This window comes from Homarus americanus, unplaced genomic scaffold (assembly GCF_018991925.1).
Source record: "Homarus americanus isolate GMGI-L3 unplaced genomic scaffold, GMGI_Hamer_2.0 scaffold26351, whole genome shotgun sequence".
Lineage (NCBI taxonomy): Eukaryota > Metazoa > Arthropoda > Malacostraca > Decapoda > Nephropidae > Homarus > Homarus americanus.
In genome coordinates this window covers 6,198,652-6,208,674 of record NW_024724368.1, presented here as the reverse complement: position 1 = coordinate 6,208,674, position 10,023 = coordinate 6,198,652, and the positions used below count along the sequence as shown (strand labels likewise).

The 10,023-nt window shown below is 43.7% G+C and overlaps 3 non-coding genes across 3 annotated transcripts; 1 reads left to right on the top strand and 2 right to left on the bottom strand.

Annotated features, from left to right (window-relative positions):
* Window positions 1-558: 558 nt before the first annotated feature.
* On the bottom strand, window positions 559-630 carry Trnam-cau. The gene has a single exon. It is a non-coding gene; the product is annotated as a tRNA-Met (tRNA).
* A 3,495-nt stretch (window positions 631-4,125) lies between these two features.
* On the bottom strand, window positions 4,126-4,197 carry Trnam-cau. Its single transcript has one exon. It is a non-coding gene; the product is annotated as a tRNA-Met (tRNA).
* A 360-nt stretch (window positions 4,198-4,557) lies between these two features.
* Window positions 4,558-4,629, top strand: Trnam-cau. Its single transcript has one exon. It is a non-coding gene; the product is annotated as a tRNA-Met (tRNA).
* Window positions 4,630-10,023: the final 5,394 nt, after the last annotated feature.

The following is a 10,023-nucleotide window of genomic DNA, read 5'->3' as shown; positions in this document are numbered from 1 at the left end:
CTGTGAGGAACTCAAGCACATCGATAAGGTATGGTTAGGTTAGGTTAGGTGAAGGTATGGTTCAGTTGGGTTAGGTTAGGTGAAGGTATGGTTAGGTTAGGTTAAGGTATGGTTAGGTTAGGTTAAGGTATGGTTAGGTTAAGTAAAGGAATGGCTAGGTTAGGTTAGCTGAGATTTGGTTAAGGTATTGGTTATGTCCTTAAATAGAACCCAATTTTGAGCCTTGATCCTAGAAATACAACGTGTGTGTGTGTGTGTGTCTGTGTCTGTGTGTGTGTGTGTGTGTGTGTGAATTTTTACTCCCTGAAGTGCGGAAATTATCAGAGATGAACACAGAACAATTATTAAACAATATAAATGTTATACATTAAATACTTAAGACCTGTGGTAGTTTTTTCAAAGTCCGTCCGCCAACCAATCAGCTGCCTTGTTACAACTGACCCTAGTTTTTTTTTCCAATGAGTATTTTCATCCTATAATGTTCAATGCCATTAATTATTATTTTTTCACACATTTACAGTGAAAATAATTGTCCAACATATTCTTAAAAAGGAAGTATAGCAGAGCGTGGTTTCGATCCACGGACCTCTGGGTTATGGGCCCAGCACGCTCCCTCTGCGCCACTCTGCTATGTATAAAGTATAATAGACTAGATAGTATTTGATGTTAACATACAAGGTAATATTTAATACGTTTAATACATGTGAGGTGTTACATGCTGCTGCCGCTGGCTATCGTCACCGAGTCATTGTTGGATTTTTGTTTACTTGAGACATAATTCGACGGACTAATTGCCTTCAGTAACTCAATCAATGCTGACTTAACCGACTGACTCACTCACTGAAAGAATTTTTTCCTCCCCTGTATCACTTGAGGATATCGGGCCTGGGAGGCGAAAATGTAATAATAAGTAGTAATAATAATAATAATTCATAGCAAATAAAATTTTTAATAAAAAATTATAAAATAATAATGATAATAATAGTAATTCTGTAGTAATAATACTTCTACTACTAATAATAAAGAACTGTAAATACAAAAATGAAAAAAAAGATCAAAAGTGAGAAACAATATATGTATGTTATGTTGTCAATATTACGAGAAACAATTGAGATACTGCAATTGTGTGTAAATGAGGCAGAAAGTTCAGATGAGCAACCTGGGACTTGGTCACAATTTTCGTGATGCCATATGGCAGCAGGGTCTACCATTAGACAACACATTATGCTTCCAATATCTTCCCAGGCGGTAGTACCTCCCTGTTTGGTAGCTGCCTACTACCTGGCTTGGCGTTGGTCACTAAGGAAGTCTGTAAGCCATAAAGACAGGGGTGGGCAAGATACTGCCCGCGGACTAAATTTGGCCCTCCACTGCATGTGACAATGGAGAGGGTTTTTTTAATCTTAGAAAGGATCAATATTATGTGGGAGTTGGCCGCCCATAGCAGCAGGACATCAATAATATCTTTAGCAACTTCCTGGAGACAAACTCATCATCAACAACTACATGTACCTGTATATATACTGTACATACAGAGAGAGAGAGAGAGAGAGAGAGAGAGAGAGGCAGTTCTATACAAGTATCACTCTGGGGTGTTAAAGGTCCACACATCCCGCCAAGGTATGGGTCCGTAGCTTCACTGATAATTCTCTAGTTGTAAATATTTTTAGGTGTGAGTTTGTGTTTAGTAAATAAGTCTAAGTGGATTAAAATATTAAGTCCTTCACAGTTTTTTGGGTTGCAATAATTGTACAAAATTTATATTTGCTATTTTCCGATATGAAGGGAAATGAAAGTATACTGTATATAACTACATTGAGTTTATTTCACACGAAAAGGAAAAACAATAGAAACAGCACTTATATAAAATATTTTAAATTAAAACTTCAGGCCCCTCGTTTATTACAAGGAACATGTTGGTTGTCAAACAATATTGTACACTAAGGTGAGGGTTAATCTTGGAAGACTGTGAGCAGACTGGTGGGTGACGGTGTGTAGAAGGTCTTGTTGACGTGTCTCTGGCTCCACCTTCCTCTTCCCGTTGTGCTCTCTTGAGCGTGTTCTTAATTAATACGAATCTGTGTAGGGATTCCTCGTAGTCTTCTATTGCACTGAACTTGGCCTTCGAGATGCGAATCACTGATTTTCTCTCGTCCAGCACGATGCGTCCCCATTCCTGACACCCAACTGACTGTGTAGAGGAGTACATCTTGCTGCCGTCCTTTTAGTGATGAGAAGATACGGATCTCCAGTGCTTTATATAGCGTAACTGGTATGATGCCGCCTTCCTCTGTGAGGAAAAACATAACGTCACATCCCGAGGGAGGGCTGTGATTGGCTGAAGTGACCTCACTGTAGGGGGAGCACAACGAACTCACCCTGCTGGCGGGGGGGTGGATTTGGGGATGCATTACATGACTTCACGTGAGGTGACCTCACACGATGTGCCCACAAAATATCTCGGTTGAGGATGACCTGATCGCGAGATCTGAGGTTAACGAGTTTAAATAATGAGTTGTTTAATGCACAAAGGCAGACCATACCACACAGAATACTCAGATCAGACAAAAATGACCCTAAATGGATAAATAATTATTTAACTCTGGGGTGACAATTCTTCAGGTGGGGTCAGGACCCTCCATGGTTGTTAATCTTCAGGTGAGTGGAGTCAGGACCCTCCAGTCAGGTAGGGGGACTATACAGTATAATAGTAACCTAACCTAACACAAAGGAATATATTTATGTTATCCTAATTATACAAATTCTATTCACTGTGGGCAGGGGTGACGATTCTTCAGGTGGAGCAGGCTGGGGTGACAATTCTTCAGGTGGGATATCCTGGGGTGACGATTCTTCAGGTGATCCCCCCAAGGGATTCTTTCAAATGTATCAAACTAAAACACGAGAAAAGATTGGACCAATACGGTCAGATACCGGCGAGCTAACTGATAACGACGGAGAAATGAGCAATAATCTGAACAAATATTTTTCAACAGTTTTCACCACCGAAAATTTAAACACGATACCCGAGGCACCGACTATACACAGAGACAGTGAAGGAGACAGATTAAACGAGATAGTAGTGACTAGTGACGACGTTAGTAAGGAAATAGACGAGTTAAAGCCTAATAAGTCACCAGATTATTAAAGGAATGTAAGGAAGAGCTGAGTATGCCCTTAGCAAAATTGTTTAACATGTCCTTAAAAACGGGTGTAGTACCAGAATCCTGGAGGATAGCGAATGTAATACCGATTTTCAAGAAGGGAGATAGATCACTATCCTCTAACTACCGCCCAATCGGCTTAACATCAATTGCAGGCAAATTACTGGAAGCAATAATTTCAAACTCGATTCGAAATCACTTGGAGAAGCACCGCACCACACTGTCCCCATGACCAGCGTAGATGGTGTTAAATCTGAGTGGGGTTGTGATCAATGATTCCCAACATGGCTTCACAAGTGGGCATTCATGTCTAACTAATCTATTAACATTCTTTTCAGCTATTTTTTAATCAGTGGACGTGGGGCACGACTATGATGTGGTATATCTTGACTTTAGTAAAGCCTTCGACAGAGTCCCCCACGAAAGACTAATAAGAAAAGTGGAGGCTCGTGGCAATGGAAGAGATATTCTAAAATGGATTAGTGCGTGGTTACAGGACAGAAAACAGCGAGTAAGCATTAACGACACAAAATCCGATTAGAGTAACGTCATTAGTGGAGTACATCAAGGCTCAGTACTTGGACCATTATTATTTATTATATACATAAACGACATAGATATCGGCGTAGACAGCAACATAAGTAAATTTGCTGATGAAACTAAAACAGGGCGTGTACTTATAACGAGGACTCCGCAAAACTACAGGAAGATCTAAAAAAAAATTTCGGATGGTCTGAAAATTTCAGATGAAATTCAATGTGGACAAATATAAAGTACTTAGTCTCGGCGATGTTATAGAGAAATACGACTGTGTCAACCTTGGGAACAAGGATGCGTGAGGACCTTAACCTTTGCTACCATGACTAGTACTACCATAACCTGGAATGTAAGGAAGAGCTGAGTATGCCCTTAGCATTTACAGTGAAAACAATTGCCCAGCAAATTCTTAAAAAAGGAAAGTTAGCAGAGCGTGGTTTCGATCCACGGACCTCTGGGTTATGGGCCCAGCACGCTCCCTCTGCGCCACTCTGCTGTGTTAAGAGTTGTGACGTAGACTAATATTAAGTTAGGTTAGTCAAGGTAATGTGTGTGGCAATATGTGTTACTGCCGCTGTTGTTGTTGAGATTGTCGGACCGTAGTCCGACACGGGCCTTTGCCTATAGACGGCCCGTTTGGTGGTTCCGGCTGGAGCTCCAGGAGCAGCCAGACCGGATTGGGATTGGAGGTGGTCCCACCTGCAGATTGGAAGGTACTGCCGCTACCTTGTATCATCACGTCCTATGTTATGGTGACGCCCCGCCATCATCGTCATTATTATTATTATTATTCGCTTGAAACACATTACCTTGACTAACCTAACTTAATATTAGTCTACGTCACACCTTTTAACACAGCAGAGTGGCGCAGTGGAAGCGTGCTGGGCCCATAACCCAGAGGTCCGTGGATCGAAACCACGCTCTGCTAACCTTACTTTTTTTTAATTCCGTCCATAGGCAGCCGAGGTTACTTGTTTCACGTGTGTCTTTACTTGTGTCTACGTACTTGTTTGTGTGTATGTCTTTGTTTCTGTCTATGTACGCGTGTGTGTGTGTGCGTTTCCTAAAGTTTCACACAGATAAGGACTTTGTATCATTCGAGTCACCTGAAGCTTACCTCCCCTGCTTCTTTCACCTCGTGATTTAACCACACTAATGCTAATCTAACCCCAAGGCTCAATACTTGGATCAATACTATTTATTATATACGTTAACGACATAGATATAGGTGTAGACAGCTATGTAAGGAAATTTGCTGACGACACTAAAATGGGGCGTGTAAATAAATGACGAGGACTCCGAAAAATGGCAGATGAAATATAATGTCGAAAAGTAAATAGAGAAAATAAATATCAGATGAACAATGTTGTAACATAAAAAGATTTAGGAGTAATGATAAGTAGGAATCTTAAACCAAGACTACAATGTGTATTTGCTCGAACGTGGGTTCATACAAAGTGTTAGTTACAAGACGAGCGAGGTTATTCTAAACTATATCTTGCGCTTGTGAGACCTCACTTGGATTACGCTGTTCAATTCTGGTCACCGTACTACAGAATGGATAAAAAAATCCCTAGTAAGAATTCAGAGGAGAATGACAAGACTAATTCTGGCATTAGGAACCTTGAGTACTCCCTCGAGAGACGTAGAGTGAGGGGCGATATGATCGAGGTGCATAAACGGAAGTCAGGGTTAAACAAACGTGACTTAACAAAGGTGCTCAAACTATCCAACCAGGAGCGAACTCGTAGCAATGGTTTAAAATTTAGACACATTTAGATTTAGGCTGGAGATAGGTAAACACTGGTATGGAAATAAGAGTAGTGGATGAGTGGAACAAGTTACCAAATATCATCATTAACTCGAATACGCTGGATAACTTCAAAAATAGGTTGGACGGATATATGAGAGATAGGGGTTGGGTGTAAACGGGACTGTCTAGTATGAGCCAATAGGTCCGCTGCAGTTTCCTCCATCATTATGTTCTTATGGTGTTGATGGGATGGCCTGGAGGTATTGTGGCCCACGTGGTGCTGATGGGGTGTCCTGGAGGTAGTGTGGCCCACGTGGTGCTGATGGGGTGTCCTGGAGGTAGTGTGGCCCACGTGGTGCTGATGGGGTGTCCTGGAGGTAGTGTGGCCCACGTGGTGTTGATGGGGTGTCCTGGAGGTAGTGTGGCCCACGTGGTGTTGATGGGGTAGATTTGATGAACCTGGAGTGAGAGGCGAGGGTGAAGAGGGTAAGGGTGTGGGGGATGAGGGGAGCGACCCAGAAGCAGGTGTTGGGGGTTAAGGAGCGAGGGTGAGGAGCCTGGGGTGAGGGGAGGAAAGAGAGGCGGGGTTGAGAGGCAAGGGGTGATGGGTGAGAGCTGGGGTGAGGGGTGAGAGGCGGTGGGATAAGGTTGAAGACTGAGAGGCAGGGATGGGGAGCGGAAGGGGCGAGGGGCAGTGGGATGAGAGGCGGGGGTGAGGTGAGAGGCGGGGGTGATGGTGAGGTGAGGGGTGAGGGTGAGGTAAGGGTGGTGAGGTGAGGGGCGGGGTGAGGTGGGGGTTAGGGAGGGGGCGGTGAAGTGAGAGGCGGGGTGAGGGGAGGTGAGGGTGGTGAGGTGAGGGGCGGGGGTGAGGGTGGTGAGGGTGAGGTGAGGGGCGGGGGTGAGGAGTGAGGGGCGGTGAAGTGAGAGGCGGGGGTGAGGGGTGGTGAGGTGAGGGGGTGAGGGTAGTTCTCCCAGGGAAGTCATCAAGACAGTGGTGACAGCAGTAGAGTAATGGCCAAGGCCTCAACTTCCTGTCCTGTTTCTGGTTGACTTGGTCTGTGCATCTGTCTGTCAGTGTGTCTGTATGTTTATCAGTGTGTCCGAGTATGTCTGTATGTCTGTGTGTGTGTGTGTCTGTGTGTGTGTGTGTGTATCTGTCAATGTGTGCAAATAATAATAATGATAATAATAATAATAATTAACAATTTATTGAAAGAACATGACAGCACAAATGGCTAATAATAAAGTCAATAGAGAAGATGAAAGGTACATAATTGGGGAATGGGTCACCTGATTAACAAATACTACCCAAGTAACATAGGTGGTGCAGATATGATATATATATAATAACTAGGTGGGGAGAAGGTCATTCAATAGGGAATTTCAACATAGTAACAATATTAAAGTAAGATTAGCAGGGAGTGAACACACTGGTTGATTACGAGTTGTTGATAAATTTTACAATGGTTGGGATTGGGTTGTTCTTGTTTTCGCGATCTGTTCGTGCTCGTATGGGCTGGATGCGGTTGTGGTGTCGAACAGCAATTCGAGGACGAGGGATTTCGGGTGGAAGTAGGAGACGGTATCGATGATGGTACAGAAGCTTCTCACCAAATTTAAATGAATGTGTCTTTGACTTATTATTCACTGCCTTAAGTGTACACACAAACACACACACTCACACACACACACAGACACACACACTCATCTCTCTCTCTCTCTCTCTCTCTCTCTCAACTAAACCCACCCCACCACCATGTAGGCAGCCACCGTGGGCCGCATCCTGACGACTAATTACCAGAGTGCCTGCGGTAACTACCACTCAGTGCCACGGGTGACATAAACCATCATTAGGGTAACTCAGGGGCACTTAACAGCAGATCACAGTACCTATCAGGAGGCGGAAAGGAACCTGTTTGCGGGGTGGGAGGAGGAGGAGGGGGGGGGTGGCATACTGGTTGTTGTGTTCTGTACATTTCCTTCACTTTTTGTACATTTTTTTGTCGCCCTTTGTACATCTCTCTGGCTTTCTGTATATTCCTTTAATTTTTTCTACATCTGTTTTGGGTTCAGTAACCTAACCTAACCTAACCTAACCAACCCAGGTAGGATCAGGTGACAACACTGGGGAAGCTAATCTACAGGTGATCTTAGTATAGCCTGATTTAGTGTTCTCTTGGTGAGTAACTGGTGAGGTACAGGATGACATTGTGCGAGACGTTTACTTTACATAAATTAAATGTGCTTCTTCACGCCCAAACAACTCAGGGGACCAAGTCTTTAGAATCACATAATACTGAGTTTTTTCAAGGTTCAGTGTGTGTTTATTACGTATTAGTTAGTCACTGGCTTTAGTTTAATCACAATTCACGGTCCGTATCCATGAATGAAGATCATTTGCAAATTTAATGCACTTAATATGACCACTCGAGAGGACTATGTAATTTATATACAATACAAACAACGTTGGTCCAAGACTGCAGCCTTGTGGAACATCATATTTAATAGTCGGGGCGCCATATTGATAGTCAAGGTAGCAACAGAAATATGACCCATAAGACTGGTGGGACAGACCTCTAACGCCTTTCAACCATTGTACGAGAGGTCAAAGAATATACGGAGCATAAAGCCGTTTCCACCAAAAAGGTTCAAAATGTCATTGTTGAAGGAAATACCCCAAGTACAGTACACCAATTTGTGGCAGCCCAAGTTATACACCAGTTACTAGCTGGAGGGGAAGACAGCGGCTATTGTGGGAAGTGTTGGCGTAACCCATTAAACTTTGCTGGAAATTAACGAGATGAACATTATATAGAATAGGATTGTGTCATTATCATAGAACACAGGTGAGGGAGTGAAGCCCAGAACATCCAGGGAAGCAGTTACATTGTCGTCAGTGGGTGTGTGGTCAGCTTGCTCGCCTCACAAGCGAGCGGGACCCGGGTTCGACCCCCGGGCAGAATGAAACTATGGGCAGGTTTCTTTACGCCATTTGAATCTCTGTCTACCCAGCAGTAATTGGGGATCTGGATGTTAATCGATTTGCGGATCGTGTTCCGGGGTAATGGTTAGCCAGTGCAGTTGGCGAGTTGTCCGGTCTTCTCGGACACTAGGTCATGCAACTCATTAACTTGGGGTGTGGTTGTTGTGTTGGCAACAGCTTATATACCTTAAACAAATTCACGCCTAGGTGGCCCTTGGGCCGGCCATCCTCGTTACACGAGTTGCAACTATTATTATATAAACTCAGGGTCACTTTAGGAAGGAGAAAGAAAAGGCAAGAGATATGTTGTACTCACAAAGTAGATTCAACCAATACACTTAGGAGGACTGGAGATGCTTGGGGTGACTCGTGCTTCGTGTGTTGTGAGAGAGTGTAAGTCGGGGGTGGGAGGGAGGGAGGGAGGGGTCTCGTTGATAGTTGAGGATGAAAGTGTATGAATGTTTCTCCCTTTCTGTTCATCTCCCTCTCGTTCTATGCACCTCTCTGCCGTTTTGTTCTAAGTTCATTAAGTCTTCTTTGGGCTGACTTAGGTGCGTATATTTTCACACTTCGCTTCAAGTCGTGTGTATATTTGGCCTGGCTCGCATCTATCCTGGCGCCGACGTGGGTTGTCTGCGGGGGTGATGATGGGTCCGGTGCCTCGTGTGCTGAAGGAGGAACGCATTACCCGGGTGCTGAGAGACGCGCCAGCTTCTTCACCCTCCAGGAAATTGAGTTAACACACAACATTTGCATTCTCGACCAACTTGAGCTGTAGTCCGCCGGGCCAGATACAGCGCCTCTCATAAATAGAACAACATTTGCATTCTCCACCAACATGTTTTGTATAGCATTGGCGGTCTTAACGAGAGGCCAGTGTACGGTGAGGATGGCTTACGTCCTCGACTAGCCAGTGTTGTATGTAATTTGTGAGAGCTGATACAGTAATGCCCATAAATAAAAAAAAAACCCTGAGATGCTTTACCCAAACTTAAGCTGTATTCTGTAATGTAGATTTTAAACAATGATTCAAAATACAGCTTAAGTTAAATTTCCATCCTTGATAGACGTGTGCTGTATCTTACACGTGGTTAATACAGCGACTGTAACACAAAAAAATGTAACGCCTCAGTACAGAAAACTGAAATTACAATACATAACTCAATTTCTAACGGTTTAAAATTAAAACATTTACAATAATTGCTGAAGACATTGAATACAAAATGACGTTGTTTAAATACTTGGGGAGCTGAGAGCGGGAGGTGGAGGTGTTGAGAGGGTGGAGGGGGGCTGTAGAGTGGGTGGAGGGGGAGGTAAAGACATAGAGTAGTGTAGATGACGTGTAGGAGAAGAGTATTGGGGGAGGGGAGGGAAGGGAAGGGAAAGGGGGAGGTGAGTAATGGAAGGAGGCTGGAGGGAGAAAAAAAGATTAGTAGTTGCAGAGAGAGAGAGAGAGAGAGAGAGAGAGAGAGAGAGAGACCAGGGGGGGCCTCACTATAAAAATGCAATTAACTTCTTTTCCTCTAAAAACATAAACATTTATCGCCCGAAGACCCGTGAAAATAACCAAGGAAATTCCCTCCGAG